Raw genomic sequence first — 24,407 nt, 5'->3', positions numbered from 1 at the left:
GAGGATCTAGAAACGATTAGAAACTAGAAATTATGCTTGTCATTTTGTTTTTATTATAATTATTACTATTATTATTATTATCATTATTATTATTATTATTATTATTATTATTATTATTTGTTCTGTTTTTTGTCATTCAGTAGAGTAAGATATTACCAATCGTCTGTTTTTTAACATGATGAAATGATCTAAAATCACACCAAAATTAATTCAGCGTTTTAAGCAATGAAGATAATTTTTCAAACTTCCTCTTTTTCAATAATGAACTTTAACCAAACTGGATAATTTTACCAATTGTAAGCCTTTAGTAACATTAATTATAAAACTACATGTACACGTATTTTTTTTATTTGGTTTTTCTATCTGACTGAAATTATGTAACTTACTAACACTCAATAGAACCTTGCTGTCATTTTTTAAAACAACAACAGGTTGTTTTATAACATTGGTGTTAAACTAGTGTTAAACTTGTTTGAAACAATACATTTTAAAATCTCAATATTTTTATCTGGCCATCAACAATAAATTTAAAAGAAAACACCATGAAATCTACTGTGCCAGTGTCCGAAATCACATAAATTTACAAAAAACTTTTTAAAAAAGCACCACCCCAAGTTCAAGATGATGACGTGCAGCTGACGAAACAACATAATATATATTGGTTTACAAGTCAAGTTTTCATTGCTTGCGAGGCAAAACACATGGACGAAGTAAGGGAGAAACATACTGTCGCCACACAGTGTTTGATGGTTGTTTTTTTAATTATAAGAATGTTGAGATAAAAGGCATCTTTCAATTACATACAAAACGATGCATGAAATAAATACTGCAGACAAAAATTAATGTTTGCACTAGATAAAATCGAAAAATTATATAAAAGAATATTTATGTGCGTTTGAAATTAAGTTTTGACATTAAATTTTACCAAAGAGGTCGAGGAAACAAATTGTTAATTAAAAAGCACTAAATATGAATTAACTCAAACGTTTGCACATATATACGGTAACATATCATAAACTAGAGAAAAAGGATTCCCTAAAGATCGCTCAGAACGGCAAAACTGAATATGTTACAGGCTTTGAATGAGTCTGTTTAAGGATCATACAGACTTACTGATATATGAGTAGAAACCTTGTAAAGAATAACGCATTCACGTGTTTGATGAATTGTCAAAACTTCATTGTTCCACCAAAATCTAAAGATGTTTAAAAAAAACTCCATACAGACGAGTACAAACGATTTTTGATATGTACATAGATATATTTTGAATGCTTACCTATCAAAATATTCTGTGTTATAGGCAATGGACCTTTCCGGTTTTTCGTAGCGGAACATTTAGCCACACCTTTTCCATTCATTGCTAGGTCAACTGCTCACAAACAGTATCACAAACATAAGCACGTGCAATTTTGTGCAAACCAGGTCAACCAGTGACTATGTATTATCTCAGTGTAGCGATTGGATAACAAGTTAGCCAATTTAACACCGGAAAGGTCCATAGACACAAATAAGCACAATCAAACCATTTACAAACAGTTTTCATATGATCAAAAACATATTATCCTAATGCAAACATAACAATTGTACTGATATGTTCTGCCTTTAATGATCTAACTGTTAAATCGTTATAAGAAAAGCACGTCTTTTGTAAGCCACCATTCATCAAAATACTTTACTTTTTGAGACCTTATGCAATTTCTTTCGGTTGGATTCACGTCACACAAACATTGTAAAGGTAATATGGCGACTTTCCAGCTTTACTGTTAGATGAAAACAGGTGTCATTCATTCATTATTTCTGGCACGAACGGCGCCTGAGTTGAACCACCGACGTTCTGTAAGCAAGCTGGATAGTTTTATTACATGTGCTTTGAAGTTAACGACCTTAACCACTCTCGTCTACGGACACTCCCCATTCAATGAAACAACCAGATGATTAATGAAGGTGTATTAATTCTAAGACAAAAATAAAACATTGAACTATTTTTTAAATCATGGCACAGGTATATATTGTGCAAAAACTACATTTCTTCTTATAAAAAGGTATAATTATAGCTACATTATATAGACGTACTTTTCCTGTTCCTATTGTCTTACTTCCGCTTTTGTTTTGTTTTCCATTAACAAGAAACCTTATGAGACACTAATGTCGAACCTTTTAACGCAACCCTAAGCATACCAAAAACTAGACAGTAAGCGGAGAAGAAAATGTGAGATGTAACTAAGTTAGAGTACCCGACACATAAGATGATTGCTGTCATATATTGCACTATATGTCTGAACAACAAAGTTGATTCATTTATTCTTATTCTTGCTCTTTTCAATCAAATCTCTTTAAACACGTTTTAGTTAAGATCTGCTTGTGAACTTACATGATCATGTTTTCTGTGGTTTAAAAGCTTGAATAGAAAATGACTTGCTACATGAGCAAAGAAAACAACAAAGCAAGACAAATAAGAGAAAAAAACACTTTTTAAAAGTGAGGCTCGACGTAAAAAACACTTTATCTATGCCGACCGATTTCAAAACAAATGAATTGATAAAAAAGATAATTATAGTTTTATTGTACGTTGTAATTACTCGAAAGAAAGTTCAAATTTTATGCAACCAAAATTGTTTTCGTTACATGAACATATTATGTGAGTTCGTTTACATGCATTTACAACACTCTACAGGACTAAATATAATAAATTTGTATGCAAATTATTTGGTGATTTGTGATTTAAACATGTTAATAATTAATCACCTTCAGATACAGATAGTGTTGTGGATTATTTACGCAATGTCGTTTGGGAACTTTCCGACACAATGTCAGAAAATACAAAAACACGAGGTGTCATCAAAGTCAAACTTTGCCGACACAGTGACCGTGTCTTTGTTGTTCTTTCGTGTTTCGCTTTAACGATGAGTTCTGCATATTACAAACAAACGACAAAAAAGGCAAAAGTACCACCTGTGAAATATCGCTTTATGACATGACGTTAATCAACCATCACAAGACGGTGTATATTATAGTAAGAAAACAAAATCATTAAGTCTCTAATACTTGTTAATGCATGTAAAATGATAGTCCCTTGAGAATAAGTATTGCCATTTGAATACAAACTTGTTATCTAATAAGTAATAACAACTATGTTTAGCGGGACATTGCATACTATTAATTAATTATTTAAGGAGAACGTATGTATTTTTCAGGTCATATTGCTTACTTTGTTAATAATATAATCATCATTAAGGTCAAATTACAATTATTGGAATCATTACAATGGTGATATCTTTTTTTATGGGGAGTGCGATCTTTGATTTCAATTATCTTGATTAAAAAAATTGACAACACACTGATTAGGCCTAAGCAAAGAGATCTTACATTTATAAAGAAACAAAGCTAGTCTGGCTTTAGTCTGCATCTCTTACTACTTGTTTTCTTTTAACTGATTTCTCGAACTTCTCATTTGTGAATATATTGCTATAATGTTTTTACAGTCACATATACATGTACATTATGTCAATTTGTAAAAAAGGAATTTGCCATAAACGACCGTGCTTACATAAAATGTTACATATACAGGGTAAGATACTTTAACAGATTGACTAAAAATGTGTTAAAAAAGCTACTTTTGAGGAATTCCTGCGTCTATTTGCTATAATAAATCGGGTTGCTTTACAGAGCTTTATATTTTGGCCCACTCTTATTGATTAAAAGAAACTATGAATTGTATTTTCTTGGATGGTTATACCTATGGCTCCACTTACACTGATTGTATGTAATGTGTAAAATCAATCAACACATATAGAAGAGAGAATATCATATAGTTTAAAGATCCTTTGGTTGTCTAAAATTTTGCTTTTGTCTTTTATTATATGTTCTTCGGTTCTCCATAATGATACGTTTCACTTTTATTGTTGGTTAACATTGGCAACTATACGCCTTGATGATATATTGACAAAAGTTGTTTGCTCTAAACAACCTTTCGTTTGTCAACAAACATTAAAGAAATTACCATTTTTTTTTTAATTTACAGACCTAAAAGCAATGTTTGTTCGTTAAAAGATAACTTGTTCATAATTTGTTCCAATAAATAAGAGGCATATGACAATATGTTATTAATTTCAAATCATTACCATATGCTTTTAAATACAATAACAATTATACAATATCTTTGCAGGACTGACAAGCTTTGAAACTTTATCACATGATTTTAAAACAAAATCAGCAGCTTGCACTTGATTTTAGCATGCGTTAGATTCTGTATTTTTATCAATTTGAAATTGCAATGACATTTATATTGTTCTTTATCTTCTCTATGTTGGTTTTTAAATCATTGTTAATGTTCAAGAAAGAAAAAACGTTTTAATAAAATTATTAAGAAAACTTCAGATTAAACTAGATACATACCTCACTGAAAGTACTCCCTTTTTAATACTTTCCATTTAAGATCATTATCAAATCAATCAAACACAATGCACTAATAGATACGTCCAACGAACTGATATCAAATCTGCTATTTACCCATTAACAACTTCTGATATTTCTATTTGTCCACAGATGACCTCTACTTTGATAACTGAACGCTGTAATGTATCTTGGACTCTGATAGTTCCACGAGTTCAAATCAACACAATTTCCGATAAAGCACGGTAAGTAATGATATTACTTATATAATCTGATACGTTTGTTCACTTCTGATCTTAATCAAATCAGCCTTATACGAACTGTATATAAATGAGTCAAGATATATCCATACATCTGTAGAAAATGTCCTTTCAATATCAACAGTTGTTATGATTGTAAAGGATGCTCTCTCAGCCAGTATTGAACGTATTTCAAATATGTATAAAACTTGTATTTATTTTGGTCTTAAAGAGACGCTTTTTCAGAAGAATGTATTTTAAAAGACTAAAAATTTTCAAATTTATTATACAGTAGCTTCGAAGAGCGCCTTATAAACATATCTATTTCCATGGCACATTTTAACATCATAAAATACATTTCAGCTTTTCTTGAAAAGTATGACAGTTTTAGCTAACACATTATTAAAATAATTATTAGGAAGGATGCATTCAGTGCCATATACACTATTACACAGAAGTATTCTAAAAACGGACCAAACAAGTTTTCTTTAGAATTAAGCTTTCTCGTATAACAGAAATGTATAGAAATCTGAGCTTCTTGATTTCTTTTACTAGCAAAGTAATGCAATGAACTATACAAAGTTTCCAATTATTGAATGTGAGCTTAAGTTTTCCCACAAGACTATGTCTAAAAGATACGCCAAAATTATTACTCGGGAAGATAAGTACAGTTGCCAATACATATCTTTAAGTTCATAAGTTCACCATCTTGATTTTAAATACGGAAAATGTGTTCCTAAAAGTTTTTTATTTTGCAATAATTTCTACCAATTTATTAAGTTACTTCGCATAAATGATAAAGAACTCGCGTGGCCCAAGTTAAATTCTGCAAATACCCATCGAAATTTACCTGTAATGAACATATTATAAAAGAGTGGGATAGTATTTTTGTATTTTAGGCAGATTTTTCGTAAACATTTATCAATATAAACTGTTGGTCATTTTAACAGTCAATCATTTGAAATTTACATGTCAATTTAGCTCAATTTACCTCATCTTGATAATGAACAAAAAAGATTTACTTATATGATATGACTAGATATGAAATACTACCAAAATAAAAAAAACCTCTATATTTCTTTTATCATGCATTAATGTTCATGTATATTAACTTTGTTGTCTTATATTTATGTTTATTCAGCTTTTGTGCAGATATAATATTTAAACAGATGGAAATTTGCTAGCTTTTGTAGTGCCAGAAACTACAATTTTGAAGACCTAAACAATTGAATTTAAGTCATAATTTATTGAAGTTTTAAATTATGTAATAGCTTGATAAAAGCTATTGCATACACTCACACAAAACTTTGTTTTTATCTTATATCAGATGAATGGAAATGTGTCCATGTCAACTTATGACGAATTGACAGCTTTCGCTTTACGCTAAAATCTATTCGAAACGATTCCTTTTTTATAACAATTATAAAAAGGAATTCTCTTGTTGATTTTTGTTGTTATTTCAATAAATTGAAACGTATCAAGATACTCACCAATCAGTGCAACATACATGTAGTTAAAGACCTAATATATTTTAAAAGTAAACATATTTTGATAAAACAATCAGACATTGTCTTATGTTTACACAGCACAGATATGTGGTTTTTCGCCTTTATCCATTTAAAGACGGTTAATTTTAGCAAAGTCCACATTTGACTACCATTAAAAAAATGTAAGAGGATAATGATAAAAGCATACTAAGACTTGGTCTTGATGTATTTGGACATTTCAAGACACTACCATATTAAAGATATGTATTGCTTATTCAATTATTAATTAAAAATTTGAAAATTGACAACAAATAAATAGCCATTTACATTTCCTATTTAGCACAAACGTTTATTTAGTTGTAACTGAAATAGATATTTATGCTTTTTTCGGTATCTCTGCTGCAAAAATTCCTCTTCGATATTCCCTTGGGTAAAGTGGTCTCAATTTCGATATGTCATTCTTATTAATTCATACAGATTAAAGTACTTGAATTCAAGTTGTTCACTCCAGTGTAGGAAAACATTTGTGAAATTGGTAGACTTGTATTGCCTACAATTTCAATTTGATGTAACATAGAAGAGTAAAAATGAAACTTACACTATATGTGTGAAATTATCCACCATTTCTTCGCCTTTTAATGTGATATCGATAATTACGTAACCTTTCAGAGACATATGCTGTCAGGAACTTAATTAATTCAGACGGCTTGATGAAAATAGCTTTCACTTTTGCCAAGGGAGCGCCACTCCTTCTAGAAAGTGCTTTTCTGGAATCAACAATCGATTGGGATCAGATTAATTATATACTTAACCAGAAGCATATCTAAGGTTGTTGGATATGAACGTATATTATTTTCCTTGAAATTTTCAAAAAAATATTCCTATAAGCTAATAAAAGTGCAGAGTATTTAAAGTATATTTAATAAAAACAGAAATACAAAATTAGTTAAGCAAGCAAGAACAAATTTCTTACATTCATTTACACGAACTTGCTTTGACGTCAAATCATCCCTTTCAAAAAATATACTTGTGACAGTTGTAAACAAGCAAGGTTTCTGAGCTCGAAATTCAACCAATTTCATTTTAAAATGTTGAATTTTGTTTAAGCCGGTGCTAGATGGCGCGGACGGTAGTTTGCACTTGACCATGAACAGACTCAATCAAACCGAGCCTTCAACATTTTAAATTTTGCCGTTTTGGACTTTCTTTAAGGATTCTTATCTTCTATACTTTACGCACACATAAAGTGGCTGCGAAAGAATGGTCAGCTATGCACTACATATCTTTAAAAGAGCCCAATAAAATGCTACCAAGACGAATGTCTGTTTAGATCTGCGCAGTTGTTGAAATTAAAGGGGAAGCGTTACGACACAAACATTACATTGCGTCCGTACTAATAGTACTCGTTTTATAATGTGACAGGAAGGCTACGCTTCAGTCAAAAGCGTAATTTGCCAGGTCCGACACTTTGTGTCTTATAGAGATATAGACAGTGTTGCTCGTAATGGTTTATCATAATGCCTTGGACATTAATTAATTATATCCCAATTAAACGATATACATGTATAAACTTTTAGTAAGCAAATGATAAACGTAGTATATAAGACATTAAATGCATCATACCCGTTAACACGCGTACCCTCGCTTTACTATATAGAAGGCGGCTTTTAAGTTTTAAAAAAAAGAACTGTGTTCGTACAGCACTATCTAAATCATCTAAAAAGAAAAATACAGAACGTAAAATAATAAATTTTCACAAAACGAGCTTGTTTCCTTGATTCTTAAAGTCAACAAATAGATAGATTGAGAAATTAATATGCTTTTTGACAATGCAATGCAACAGCTGTTAGACAAAAAGCGTTTTGTCCAAATGCGAAACAGTTCACCTGTAGGTAGAGACAATACAACGTGTTTACGTATGATGTAATTGTAGCCTGATTCCACGAGATTAAATCTCCTTGTTTTCCATTTGAAGAAAATGTAAATAAAAATTTCTGCAACAAAGGCAGAAATTATTATTGGTCATGAAGTGTAAAGCTGATGTATGTGAATGTTTTATGTACATGTACTTGTAATGTTATTGACGAATCGCAAACAAAGTCGTGTCATTCTGCAGTAAATCGTGCGTCTTATTCAAAATCATAATTATATGACTCGTCTGCTTCGCAGTCGAATATAACTGCAACATTTAAATTTGATCAGAAGACAATGTAGTCGCCTGTATTCACATCTACAGATGAAAAAAAACAACAGTTTAACAAAGAATTTTCGGTATTCTGATATGACGAAAAAGTGGGACAAAGACAAGATAATAAACAAATCTTGCTTCAAACCACATTATACACTTTAAAAACATAAACTCTATCAACTTGAGTTTGTGTCTTGGAAGTTCAATACTAAAATAAAATTGAAAATTGAAAATCTCAAATTTGCCATATATTGTCGAAACTATAGCCAACATTTTCAAAAGAAATAAGTTTTGGGAGGAGCGAACTGTCGGAAGACTCTGCGAGTAAATTGAATTAATTTATGTTATGTTTCGGACTTGTCTGCGTCGTTTATCGGAACATTTATAAACGGAATAAATTGATTATTTATGTCCCTTTATTTAATTTCTTTGATTTGGTTTATTGTATAAATTAAAGGCAAAACATTTTGATAAACTCAATCTTAATCTCAGCAGTAGAGAAAGCATTAGGTGTAAGTACCTGATTGAAATGGCTCAGAAATTTATACACAGATTGCGTAAATACTAAGTTATGCTGATGCTTGTATGTAACGTCGATTGTGTGTAACAATTTTGGTATTTTAACATTTACTAGTAATACACCTTAGTCAACCTAGACAGTAATGTATTGTGAAAAATGAATTAATATTTCTATAGATTTGTATTATTATAAAACATTCATTAGAAGTGTCCCGTTTTGTACAATATCCAAAAGGGATATGTTCTGTCTTTATTATATGGACTGGACATTAAACAGTGCCAAATATTTACCTAGAGGATCATTTTAAGTTTAACTGATTACAGAAAAAAAATCCAGTCGGTCGAAAATAAATAATAATTTTGTTGCTGTTGTTTGTTGGGTTTTAATTCACAACAGCGACACATGTTTATGGCGATAATCTAGCTTTGCAAGTATGTCATTTGAATAAAATCCATATTACGGTATTAAATCTTTATTAATTTGTTCTTGCTTTTAAGCGTTTCCTACCAATATATATCAAGACAAAATGTATTATACACCGTATAATATACCAATAAACTACTTATCTTGTAAAACGTGCCTACAACGTTATAACAAATGACTAAAAAATCCACAATACTTATAAGTTAGTGCTTACACAGTAAGGTTTTTTGTATGTTATTCTTTTGAAAAGAAATAGCTTTACTCGAATCATTGTATATGTTTCTATTATGGTAAGAAAAAAAATGTCACTTTTATTTCATTATCTCTTAAAGAATTTCTAAGAAACCATGATTCTGTTTCTGTATCCATTTGATAATTTAGTATTCTACGTCATAATCATTTAAAACACTCTTCGTCATAAGATAATTCTAATCAACGGTAAAAAGGTTTCCTTCTGAAATACGTATTTGTCAGCAGACGACCTTAACGCTGTAGTGTAACTCCACGAGTTTAAATCAGCCCAATTTCCAATAAAGACGCGGTAAGAAAAATGTCATTACCTATATATTCTGATAGGTTTGTTCACAGAACCGATCTGCATATAAATGGGTCGTACATAAATGTAAAAAATGAGTTTAGATATTTCCATACATCTCTTAACTATTCGATAGGCGGACGTGTTGTGTGGTAAAGTGCAAAAAGGAAGAAACTGCTACATTTGTATGGAGTTCATTTCTAAAACATGCATATATTTAGGTCTCAATTTAATTATTTAACAGCAGCTTTCCAGATGATGCTTGATAAAGCTTCTGATTTTCTATATTTTGTTCTGACGTCATCAACAAATGAAACAAACCAATGAGCGCGATATACATATAAAGAAACGGAAACACAGTTGTTTGCATAATATTTAATTTAATAATGCACGGGTTTGCTCTACCTTAACATTACGCTTTCTACATTTAGCTTTTACTCTAAAATTGAATATACATGTATGTATTTCCAGGAAACACAGTGTTGCAGGGACTCGGCTTTGCGTTTGAAATACTTTACATGTATGTCTTTCGAGTGTAACATTTTCCATGATATTACTTTCTTTCAACTCTAAATCATGATAAAGAATGGTCTAAATAAGTAAAAGTATTTCCATTTGCAAGTTCAATATACATCATAACCTGCATACCAAAATATAATTTATAATTTGCAATCATAATACTCATTTTAAGGACAATGAAAGAGCGTAAAACTATAGAAATCTGAATGTAAATGAGTTTCTCAAACTAGTTAAGTAGTGCCATGAACTGAATAAGAATCGTATACAAAGTTTCTAATTATTGGGTGAACAAAATTTCCCCCAAAGGACTGCTACTTAAGGTACGCTCATATATTTCTCAGGAAAGCTATGGCTGTAAACAATACATATGGATAGGTTCATAGAATCGTTATCCTGTTGTTGGTTATTGTTGTTGTTTTGTGTGTTTGTTTTTTGTTCTTGTTTTTTTTTCGCATTTTTTTGTTCGTATGTAAAGTTCGTATATTACTTTTGTCTATTTACTATTATGTGTAAAGATTTTGTTGATGACTTAAGAGTATTTTGCTTTTGTTGCTTTTCAATTTCGTTCTGGTTTTTCTTCATATAAAATATTAACAAAGGCTGTCATGTAATGTTAACTTGTTTGTAATTAAGCATATGTCACAGCTTTTTCTATACGCTGAATCTAGTTTAAAGCCATAAGAGATGTTTCAATTTTACATTATCTGTTAAGAACAGACTCAGTCAAACCCCGTCTGTAATTTTCACATTATTTTGTTGTCGCCATTGGTTCCGTTGGATCACACCTTTTACAGATTTTCTATTTCACAACAGCAGGTGTCTAGTGTCATGCAGCAGCTTTGAGAAGTTACCACCGTACTTCTTTAAAGTATTGTTTTAATTTTTATGGTTCGTCTGGATCATTGTTTCCAGCATGTTCCTGATGCACATTGGAAAACTCTTACACCGGTGCTAAGGAGCGTGAGAGAGGATAGCACTCATTAAGAGATTCTATCAAACCAACTCTGTAATATTCGTATTATATTAATTGTTGTTTTGTTGTTGTTTTTTTATAAAATATGTTTAATTTTGCAAACCCTTGTGTTGCATAAATAATTAAGCAAATTAACAAGATGAATATAATGAAAAGTAAAATATTTTTAAGCATTATTTAGTTAGTGTATTCAAGGCAAATAATGTCAAGTCCTGATATATCATCTTATAACTATTCGATCCTTGCTGTCTTTAATTGAAACGAATTATTTTCATAAAATGTCATGCTATAATTAGCATAATATGCAAACCAAACATATATTTTTTTTTGGAAAGCGTGTTTTCATCTATTTCACTATAAGCTAGAAGCAAATTTCAACTTTTCAAAAAAAACCAACAAAACATATTATTATAAAGTTTGAAATAGCATAATTCATATTTATTTTGTACATAAAATTAGATATGAAATTAAATAAAATGTAAATCAATTCGAGCGAACAAGTCAAGTGAATGCTTAAGGTAACATAAGGATATCACAAAATGTTTAACATAAAATTTTGATGTATAAGCATCAATTAACTTTACTGGGATACCAATTTGTACAGTTAACGGAATGGAAAAAATGTTTTATGTTAGTCATAAAATGTTAATGTTGCTTCGATGAAACACATTTTTGTAGTGTAGAGAAGATTTAATGTTATAAAAGGAGATAAGTTGATAGAAAATGACACAATTAAATTGCCACAGAACTTTGCATGATACCAAATGCATTATCTTTCCAAACTGTGAATGATCTATAATGACCTTATTTACATAATAATCATAGGATTTTAAAAAATAAAATGACAAATTAATTTTCCTTGCACAATGGATTACGCCACAGAGATACTATTAAACAATTTTATTGTAAAATGTCCGATGATAGGCGAAGAAATATTTCTTCTCCGTAATAAATTATGTTTGTTTAAGTAAATGCCTGAACACAATATTGTATCAAAATGGTCATCCAAAAATAAGCTTGATAAATGGTAAAAAAACAACAAATATCAAAGATAAAAATAATTTGAATATCGAAACAATTTCATAGCTGCAACCTGAAGAGCATGATATGCATTATTAGAATTATTTAGTCAATAAACACAAAATAATAGAAAGGTGACTCTTAAAATATTTTAATGCATACACAAAATCATTGAATATTTATGTTTAGTTTAAAGAACAACTAGTTTACATTCTTTCTCGACAAAGGTGAACGATAAATGATGCAATGCTTAGGATTGTTATTTATCTTATGGAGCAAATCATCAGTGGAAGAAAATGTTTTATCATTTTAAAAAATCACTAAAATACGTTATTCAAATCAGTTTATAGAATGCATTTTCACCACCACAACAATGAATTTATCTATTTGTAAATATAGTACATGCAGTTTGCAATAGTGTTTATATTACTTAACTTTGGTTATTGGTGTATTCCACGAACAAGAATTTCTGAATGCAGGGCAATAAAGGAACTTAATGTCATATGGTACACAGTCAAGCTCTTGACATTAGCCGGTAGTTGTCATATAGGGGCACGATATGTCTGGACGACAAAGCAAATTTATTGTTCTTTGTTCTTGTTCTGTTCTAAAAGACTTATTCAACATAACTTTAGTTTTAACATACATTTATTTGTGGTATATCAAACTAAATATATCAGTATAAACAACGACAAACACAATAGTTTAAATACAAACAACAATAAAAAAAAAGTAAAGAAAAAAATAACTTCTCAATTTTAAACAGTAGGAAAATTTGTCTTTGCTTGCAGGTTTCAAAACAGAACGAATTTTACCATATCTGTTCTACATTTTAAAAGTAAAGATAAATTTGATTTTAAACACTTTCTTTTATAATTGAAATGAAGTTGATACAAACACATTTAAGACGTTCTTTTAAGAAGTAGATGACAAGCGGTCATCAGCTTGCGATTGCTTTTGTTATATGACAAAGTACAATACTCGTACAATTTATATCAATTGTATGTAATATGTGTGTAAATTTTTTTATATAATATCATTTTATTCCCTAACTGATGTCAGTTTATGTTATGTGAAAGTCCCTAAAAATAAACATTTGCAATTGCAATACAAAATCGCTGTAAAACAAAGTTTGTCTTTATAGGAATATTTCAAATGATCAATAAATATTTTAGTGCAACTTTTTGTCTTTTCGGATAACATTACTTTCGGTATCTTAATTATAGTAAGATTGTGCTTGACTACATGTTACTTGATTTTAATTAATATATGGAAACAAATTAAAGATTTACAATCCAATTAAGATTTTAGTGAAATCACTTTTAGCCTCGCTTAATCTAATAACTGTTCTTTTCTGTTCACTCTCTGTAGATGTCTATTTGCGAAACTGTTGCTATGGAAATGAAATTACAATAATTAGAATCATCTAGAAATCAATAGCTCCTGGTTTTGTCGGTGATCATTTGATTTCAATATGTTTAATTAAGAAAAATTTAAAAAAAAATAATACTGATTATACCTAAGCCAAAAGTACAAGATGTACTACGTTATTCTAAACAAAATTTCTTCAGGCCATTTTTTAAATAATTCTGCAATGCTCATTAAAAATGTTGCTACTTAATGTCCATTGCTTTAACTTAAAGTGAAATAGTCATTTTAATGGAATGTCTACAAACTATCAACTATACTATAAACAATTATGATTATTGTATTTAGTATTATACAAGACAAAAAAAACACGGAAGAACTATTATATATAATATTGAGATACATAATCCAATATCACAACTTTATCTACATAATGAAGGGAACAAAGTATTATATTTCACAATTTAAATTTTCATACTAAATCAAATTGGTGTCTGTCAACATGTTGTTCAAAAAACATTTTATAAAAATATCCAAATGATACATTTCTATAAATATCACAACTTTATCTACATAATGAAGGTAATACAGTTTTAGAACAAAATATTAATCGTCACGATTTAAATTTTCATACTAAATCACAGTGGTGTCTGTCAACATGTTGTTCAAAAAACATTTTATAAAAATATCCAAATGATACATTTCTATTGATATTATCAAATTACAATAGTTGTAATTCTTATGGAAATTTTGTCAATTGTAGATTAACGCTGAAACATTTTGGTTACAGTAAAAATTCAGACAAATTGATTTTTCTTTTAGGGGGCCTTTTTGTTGTTGTGGAGTTGTTTATTTGGGGTGCGAGCTAGGGGTGAGATCATTGCATTAATGTAAAAGATATAACAGAAACTGAATCATTTGCTGCGAACACATTTGCTTAAATTAAGTGAAGATCTAAATGGAAGTACTTGCATAAATATCTTAAAAGACGTCATTTACTTTAAGTTAACGTAAACAGTGTTTATTTTATAATTCAGAATGATTGTGTGTAAAAAAGTATGTGTTGTATACTACCTGATTATTCGAAGACAGACTGAGTCCATTGTGCAAAATGAATAAACATTTATAATTAGTTGCATCATAAAAAGTTACATGTATAAAGATCTGCTGTTTTAGTGACAAGTATTTTCCCAGACGATATATTGACATACATTATGCAGAAACTAAATAAATGTCTTTTTATACTTTAATGAATGGCTTAAAAATTACTCGAGCGCTCACATGTACTGAACTTAGTGAATATTTATTTGTAAGTTACTTCAAGCTTTAGATAATCAATAATTTATAAACGTAAACCGTAACTACATGTAATTGTCGATGTAATAATTAAACTTAGGTATATATTAATAATTTAGTACCGAGGTTATCTTTCAGGGAGATATTTCATCTTTTTCAAGGATCGAACCAGTGACCCCTGGAATTCAAATTACTTCTCATTGAGCTGAGCGGACGTACAAAAATAGAAATACAAAATTCATACTGAATGTTCTGTTATCCATAATGTACTGTTGTTATAAATTTTGCTTTCGGAACGCATCGAAATGAGCATTACGGAAAACAAATCGTGACTAAAAGAAGTAAATCAAACTTGTCTACGCTAAAGAAATAAAGTTGCAAGTCTGAGAAATGAGGAAGAGATGAAGCTCTTAATTGACATGTTTCCCTGTGCGTAGTTGTACAAGACATATGGAAATTTATATGAATTATAAACAAAAGCGATCAGTGCAATTTTGCTCAATTATAATTTGTTAATGTATTTACATACCAGTCCATATGCATTTTCTTGATTGTGTATGATTGCATATACATTGAATACTTCATTTCCGTACATTATTTGATTATTCAAACATTGCATGCGAAATAAATTACTGACTATTTATTACTTGTACACGTTCTGGTTGTCCCTATACGACCTCTGATAATTGAACACTGTAATGTAACTGGCACTCTTATTTCCACGATTTCATATAAACTCAATTTCCGATAAAAGCGTGTTTTTTTGTTATTGTTTTGTTTGTTCTTTTTATGCTGTTGTTGCTGTTTGCTTTTTTATTTGTTTGTTTGTTTGTATGTTTGTTTGTTTTTTTGTTTATTTGTTTTTCAAGTTATTACAAAATAAAAACATAGACAATGTTCTTATACATTGCAAGTATGTAAGCGTTACACAGTTGTCTTCTTTCTATAACTGAAACTGATAAAAACAAAAGTCACTCGTTATGAAGATACCTTACATAAGCAAAGTAGTGCTATGAACCGAATAAAAATCGTATACAACATTTCTAATTATTGAGTGTGAGGCAAAGTTTTCCCATAAGACTACGTCTTAGAGATACGCCGGAACTATTTCTCAGGGAAGCTATTACTGCCAGCAATACTAATATTTAGTTTCATAGGTTCACAATTCTGATGTTGATTAATTCGGTAACATGATATGTCCATAAATGAAATTTGTTTTGTTTTCACATTAAGGTATAAACATATTGCTGTTGTTGTTGTTGTTTTTGTTGTTGATAATGTTTAGCTTTTCTTTCTTTTTTTCTAAATATGTCATGCCTCAATTCAAGATTAACAATAATTGTTCTTATAATGGAATAAATGGAACATAAATTTATTTATCAACATTTATTTTCCATTCAACATATTTGTTCTACATTTTTGGAAAGATAGGCCACATTCTAGCATGTTTTGGATAATATAATACTGGTGATCTTGATTTATGCAAAAGAAAACTCATCGTTTACGTTAGGCAACCAAACATGATACATATGTTTTGTATTCATATTTTGGAATCGTTATGGAAATAAGGCTGAAAACCTGTTATCTATGTTGTCTGCAGAACAGTTAGGACATTGACCCAATAGCATTTGATGTAACAAAACACATTTATGACAAAAAGAAGTCTTTGTTCCTCAGAATAATAGAAACTAAATGTGAAGTATCAAGAATAACTCAGTACGTGTATGACCTATGGTACGACGTAAAACCTAACCATAACATAATAATGTGCACTACATATATGATCGAAATCATACCAATATCTTATGTCTCCAAGGGTACTTTAGACAATACTATCATGATTATTACTCAAAAGAATTTTATGTATTTTCATTGAATTCGATGGTAATTATGCTGTTTTAATTTTATTTCTTTCAAAATAAAGTCAACGATCTTAAACCAGTTTCTTAAAATCATCAAACTAACAAGGCTTATTCTTATCATCTGGAGATTTTTGCAAGAATATTTAAAAAATGGGATTTGCTTTAAGTTTAATGAGTTTAACTTATAATACCTATATTTGAACAACTGTCATAAAGAATCTACTTGTATTATTAAATTTTGAATAATGGTTTCTTCAATGTATAGATCATCATATCAAATTTTTATTCGATTTGTTATTCTTTATTTTGTTTAAGATTGAATACCTTTTTAGGCTGTATCAAAGGGGAATGGGAAATTTTTACATTTTCAATTCTCACTCATGAACAGACTCCATCAAACCGAGTCGCCAATTTTCACTTCATCACTCAGTCATATCACTCTCGAGAGAACGTATGTAAACAAAGTAGTATTTTGACTTCCATACAAAATACTAATTTATTATAATTATACCAATTGCCAACAGAGCTAATGATGCAAAATTTTAAAGCAAATGAGTACGGTTTTGGAAACTTCACAAGATACCAAAATAAACAGTTTTTGAGAAAAAGAAACGATAGCATTTCTGAGGAATAATGGAAGAGAAGTTACTGGTAAAAACTAACTTACAATTTTCAACGTACCACAACACAAACTGATTATTAAAACGATTTTAATATACATTTGTATTATCTACATCCAAAACGAAAAACAACTCATTTTGTAGAAGGAAGCGTTTGCAATTAATACACTGTCGCACAGTTGCAGAACAATAAAAGCAAAACATTGTATATGCACTTCAATTATATTCTAGCTATTTCTCTGACTAAACAAGTGAATACAGTATTATATTAAGTCTATACCACAAGTATTCTGTACATAAAAAGGCTATTCTGGACACAATAGTTTAATAATTGCCCGTTTTGTAACCCTTTGTTGGTCTGGCCATCATTTGTCATGGACATTATAGCTTTCCGAAGGGTAAAACACCAGACGTTTTGTAATAAAATGTTTTTACTTTATAAATATTTGAACATCAGTCTCAAGAAGTTTGGCAAAATAGAAATGTTGTTTGTTGACATATCTATGTAGCTTGATACAAAAATAAAAAGATATTTATAATTTAAAGTGACATTATGCTCATAATTTCATAGTCAAGTTGAGCTGAATTGACTTTATATTTCAAATTATTGATTGTTAAATTGGTGTTTGACCAACAGTTGATATTAGAAAAAGTTTAGGATAAAATAATAAATCTGCCTATAATTTAAAAAGATTGCCCCACTCTTTTTACAAACTAAGCGTTATAGGTATATTCTTATGGATAAATATAGAAATTTCGTTTACATCTGTGCATTATTTATTGTTTATGCGAACTTTATTATTAAGTTAAAATGAATTATGGCAAAATAAAAACTTATTTTTATCTTCATCCGTTCACTCACTATATACCCTCGGATGGGCATAATGTCACTTTAACATTAATCAGTTCAAGAAAAACAAAATAAACCTAAAACAGCTTTACATTATCAAATTGCCTCTCATTATTTGATATACAGTAGGCAGATGTGATATTTGTTAATATATCTTTTCCCATTCAATTTCATTATTTTTTTGGAAAATCATTAATTTTTCACCAATAAAAAGACTAAGTCTTTCAAAGAAGTTTGTTGATATGCAGCTGTAAACAATGCCGGACACATCGGTACCGTTTGAAATGCTATCCTTGAAATCACCTTTTAGAGAAATTATCGATTGTTCTTCGGGTTTATAAATTGAAATTCATTTTACAAAGACGATATTTTAAGGGGAAATAGTCAACGATCAATTACATTATACTGTTTCTATGAAGTACGAATTATTATTATGGGTAATATACATAATATTGTACTATTAACTGGACATGCAGTTTTTCAATATTTATAGACATCAAAAATTAGATACAAAATACATACAATTAATCATATCAGTATTTGAACAAAATAGAGAAACTACTTTAACCTAAGTATTAAATATATTAAATTGGTCAACCTGTGAGTAGCCAATATATTTATGTTCCTTTTTTAAGCTATGTTTTCTAGCTATTCATACTAATCTTTTGTGACATTCTTTGTAATATTTTAGGCGAAACATATAGCAAAAAAGTGTTACAATTGAAGAGAAAAATGAATATCGCTATGAAAAAAATATTCCTTTTATAGAATTCAGTTTGTCGATGTTGTTGTTTTTGTTTTTCTGAAAACCAGAGGTTCCTTTAAACATGACTGGCTGGCACAACTAGAACAATTAATTTCTGTCCGACGTAATTGTATCAAGTTGTCCAGAAGGAGAACATGTGTCAATTATAAAACTGAATTTCTAACCAAATCGTTATTGATTAATATGTATCTGCAGATGACTGAACGTGATTTGGGACACAGGAAGCAGAACGTAACATAACAGAGCACAGTAAGCAATCAAAGTTCAAAACCAAAATAGTTGCATATTGAAAGCATGTGTAAAATTAGCGTGCGCCTTTCACTGGTTTTTGACATTTGTTTGCGCACCATCACTGTAGAGGTCATATTGCGACTTTCCAACTTTACTAGTGGAGGAAAAACTTAAATGCCCTTCCGTGCATTATTTCAGGCACAAGTGGGCACCTAGCTGGATAGCTCCTTTACATGAAAGAAATAAAAGTCCTGGTGGGATTTGAACCTACAGCGATGAGGACAAGTGGTTTAAAGTAAAGTCAATGACTTAAACCAATCGGACACTGTGGCCCCCATGGTTTTTCACAAACCTATAAATATTATATGATATTTTTGCACATACGTAGAAACACCTGTAGCACATTGTTGACTATTATATACATGTATATACGCAACTGACGATGCAAATTGCTATTTATGTCTAATCGATAAAACACTTATTAAATAAATATTTATATACTAGTAACTGACATACCCATTTCTATCTTGTATAAATAATGCAAAACACTAAAAAATGTAAATTGACAAACAATTACCCACTAAAAGCAATAACAGTTATTTTGAGACAGATATTTTAAAATATTAAAACAATACGAGAATACAGACTATTTTCTGCTAAGTAGAGTTGACAGAACTGTAGGTGATATTAGACACGTGCAAAAGACACATTTTATTATACCGAATGTTTTGTCAGAAATTAAACATTATTGAACAGTTGATGATATTTAATTAGCTATGTTTTACGGTTATGTGTTTGGCTTTAAGCAATGTATATTGTTTTAAGCTAAATTGAATTTGTATTCGTATCACAATTTACATCACCTTTTACAGTTTTCTTCTTAGTATTTTATTTTACAATTCTAAAATAATAAAGCGAGAAGTTTTATCTTAATTCGATGTTATTTATACATCAATGGAATCAATCAGTTGTCTCATCCGTTGTGACTTTAATACAAAGGCGTTTTTCCTGATTATAGGATTATATCCGTTTGCCCTTGAAATATTTCTTCTGATTTTGAAGATATTGTCAATCACAAAGGCAGCTGAAAAATTCCAGAGCAGAGATGAACTTGAATAAAACATAGGAGGATTCTTAACCTAAACTCCCAATACGAAACCTACTGTTATTCTATTAAGCTATTGACCAATTTATTTGCACAATATATGCCTGATGCATATTTTGAAATTCCCTAATGTGAATGTAATAAATGTAAAAAATGTTTGTAACATCTTTCAAGTATGATTCTGCAAAATTGGAAAACAACCTAAATATTGTTACTTCCAAATAGAATATTTCCCTAATGACTCTTATCTTTTAAATTTTAAAAAGATGTGAGCGTAATGGGATTTGTTGTTATATATTTCTTGCGATACAAATTTGTGAATAATAACGATCTGAATGAGTAAATAATATATATAATGCATACAATCATAGAGTTATAAATGTGCTTACTTTTGTTATTATAATTTATTGTGTTGCTATCAGAGCTCTTATTTTAACAATATAAGAAAATAAAATTCAAAGTAATGCTGTCTTAAATTTACTTCCCTCGCTACGAAAGTGAATTATATCCTAAAACATTTTTATTATTCTCTCTTTTCTACAAAAATATATTCCAAAGTGTGTCTGTATACAGACTGTACTGAACAGATATAATTAGAAATATGAAAAATAAAATCAACAAGGAAGGGCTATTCAGTGAATTCATCCTCCCCAACACAGGACCAGCGGCAAGGAGCCCAGCAGGACACCAAACATAACAGTACACACTGACCGCAATGAACGTTTAAATGGTAAAATTGAAAATGTTAAGCGTGAGATGCGTATGATACACTTTTCTTTGACTAAAGAAATTTTAACTTCTTTTGAAATAAAACACGCTATGTTTGTAAACATGTTTACGTTGCATACCAAAAAAAATTAAGATGATGCCATTTTCATTGTTTACAATATGGAGAGAGCTAATCAAAGTCAATTAATATTTTGTATGAAGAGATATGTTATCACATTGTACCTTTACAATTTTTTACAGACATATTGCCTTAATAAATTCATATGTCTTATCTCTAGTGTGTCTGAATATCAGTAAATAGGTTATAAAATAGTCAAACACTTTAATATTTTTTGTCATGAAAACGGATGTCTCTAACTTTGAAATTTGATCATTTTGGGAGCGTGGACGGTAGCATGCAATTGCCGCTACTGCCCATGAACCGGATCAATCTAATCCTGCAACATTTTTAATTTGCCGTTTAGGGCCTTCTTTAAATATCTTACGGCTGTTTCAAGACGGCTGTTTTATTCTTATGTTTTTTCCCTTTATTTGCGTATGTGCACGTCATAAAATGTCAATATCGTCTTACGGAAGATATACGGAATTATGTTGTTTTTATTTTAATGCAATTACATATTTAGCATGCATTAAATGTAGGAAATATCTGCCTAAAATGATAAGTATTCAGCAAACTTTGTTTATTAACCTTTTGAAATAGAGATAAAAATTCTTTTTATAAAAAAAAGCATCTCCATGTTGTAAAATTTTTCAGGTCTTTCAGGATCATTGATTCCAGGACTTAAGTATTGAACATTAAATGCCGCTTATCCCGTTTCTATGGGACGTGAGAGATGTTGCACTTTATCATCACCTTTAATGAACAAACTCAAACTGAGTCTGCAGATTTCATATAATATTGTTGTTTCACTGCTTCCAAAGGAATCATCTCTTTTCCAGATTCTTATTTTAATTAGATTGTATAACCTCGAAATGTACAACAGGTAACACATAATTCACGAAAGCGCTCAGTTACTCATCGAATTGACAATTTTCGAAACAGTATGTGACCTGGTGTCAGAGATAAAATAGTTGAGAAGAAATGAAAAAGCTGCAAGCTCAATTGAATTGAGTCTGTCAAATAAGCAGATGGTAAATTCACTTATCATTCATGTCCGACCTCCAAAACTTGTAAAGGCAGAATTGATGTTGTATAAATGAAATATGGTAAATTTTGTAATTTTATACGGGTATATTCAGCCTTCAAATTTATATAATATTTTCCCGCTGAACTGAAATAAGAAGTTGGTTAATCTGATTCTTTGGATACTTAATGGACTGTGTAAACTAATAATCTGCCGTTGCATTTCGATTTGTGCCGATATATTATAAGTCGATTGCAAAGCAACAATATCATAGTGATTACCTAGTGCTCATTACATGCTTTTATGAGTAGAGTGTTAATGATTGAATAAGAACAAACATGACCGAGGACAAAAAAACAACGGATATAAGCATCGATTTTCCCTGACAAATCTTCTTATACATCGGGGTAAATAGGTTTTATACTTTATAATTTGGAATCTCTTTAAACATCTTTTATCATAGAATACACCGCAGTCACAAGATTGAAAAGGATCAATTTAAAATAATTAACGGGAGTTTCGACAAAAAAATTATAAATAATTAGGCCCTGTTTGATTTAGCATACTCGTGGACGGCAGTGGTACATACATTCTACACCCATGTCCTCTAGCACAAGCAAGAATTGACCTTAACATTTAATAAAAAATGAGTTAATTCTAGTATTACCATCTTCTAAATACAGGATCATCACAACGAAAGCCTATATGTATATATAGAGAATAGTATGTTCCTTCTAGAACATTACAGATAGGATACAATTGAAACTCTATGAATATATATAGGTTTCTTATACTAACAAAGTAGTGGCACGAACTGGTTAATCATCGTATACAACATTTCAAATTAATGAATGAACCAAAGTTTTCTCAAAGGATTGCGAAATAGATATGCAAATATTATTTACAATTTGTTTTTGTTGTTATCTTGGTTCATGATCTACATTACGTTGGCCTGGTTTCATCGGTTGTTCACCTTAAAAGTTTTGGTGCAAATAGACAGTATTTTGTGTAAACTTTTATTTATTAAAGTATAGTGTAAACTTCATGCATGATGTTATTGTATATGTATGTTCATATACAGTATAAAATTACCGTCTATATCTAGGTATGATAAGTAATGGAAACAAAATGCACAAAGTTCAAATTTTCAGATCTTTTCACACAGTAAACAAAAAGCGCACCATTATGTTTTTTGAAACTAGCATTATACACTTGTCAACCATTAAGTCCAAATTGAAGAATTTTAACCGGTGTTTATGGGCATTTTAAAAACGTGTTCCTACTTCGTGACAAAATCACGAGGTGTGTTAGAATTTTTCAAAACATATAATACGATAAAAATATTGTATGCAGCAAAACTATGCAACTGTCTGTTTATTATATATGTGATAACACGCAGTAGACAACATAATTTTAGAAAGAAATTTAAGACTGATTGATAAAAAACATTTACTTTTAGCTACTTTCTAACTAAAGAAAAAGATTGAATTTTCAATTAATTAATCATATCATATAAGGAGGAATTAAGAACATTTCAAAAGGAAGTGAATTCTATTATGAAAAATGATAAAGCCATAGATTTATCTTAAACCTTTGCTTTGAAAGTGCGATGGAATGTATAGTATAAATATATTGACCGATGTCCAATTGTTGCATTATTTTGAAAGGCCCCTTTTAAAGATGTTTGAACTCAATGATTTTTTCCAGAAGCTTTTCTAGGATTTTAAGAAGATTTGTTCAAGTCAATTTCAGCAAACATGACTACAAAGCCAAATGGTGTCCCATTAGTTGTGTCCATAAACAAGTGCTCTTACTATACATAAAACCCTTTCACTTCAAGCAATTCTCAAGTATTCCGATATTAACTGAAAAATTGGCACGAGGTTCTACTAATGAACAACTAATTATATGTGCAAATTATGGGACGATTACTTTGCAACATTCTTTTAAATTATTTATATTTCTGTTCCTTATTGAGCTATTAAAGACTGATGTCAAATGACATAAGTATTAGTGTGTTTTTTTGTTTTGTTTTTTTTGTTTTTTTATTTCATTTATATATGTGTACATACATGTATATTGACTTATAGTGATATTATGTCCATCCAGGAGTATATAGTGAGTGAAGAGGTAAAAGACAAAATAAGTTTCAATTTGCTA

This window comes from Ruditapes philippinarum, unplaced genomic scaffold (genome assembly GCF_026571515.1).
Source record: "Ruditapes philippinarum isolate M1 unplaced genomic scaffold, ASM2657151v2 ctg2047_1_1_1_1, whole genome shotgun sequence".
Classification (NCBI taxonomy): domain Eukaryota; kingdom Metazoa; phylum Mollusca; class Bivalvia; order Venerida; family Veneridae; genus Ruditapes; species Ruditapes philippinarum.
Note: the sequence above shows the minus strand (reverse complement) of the source record.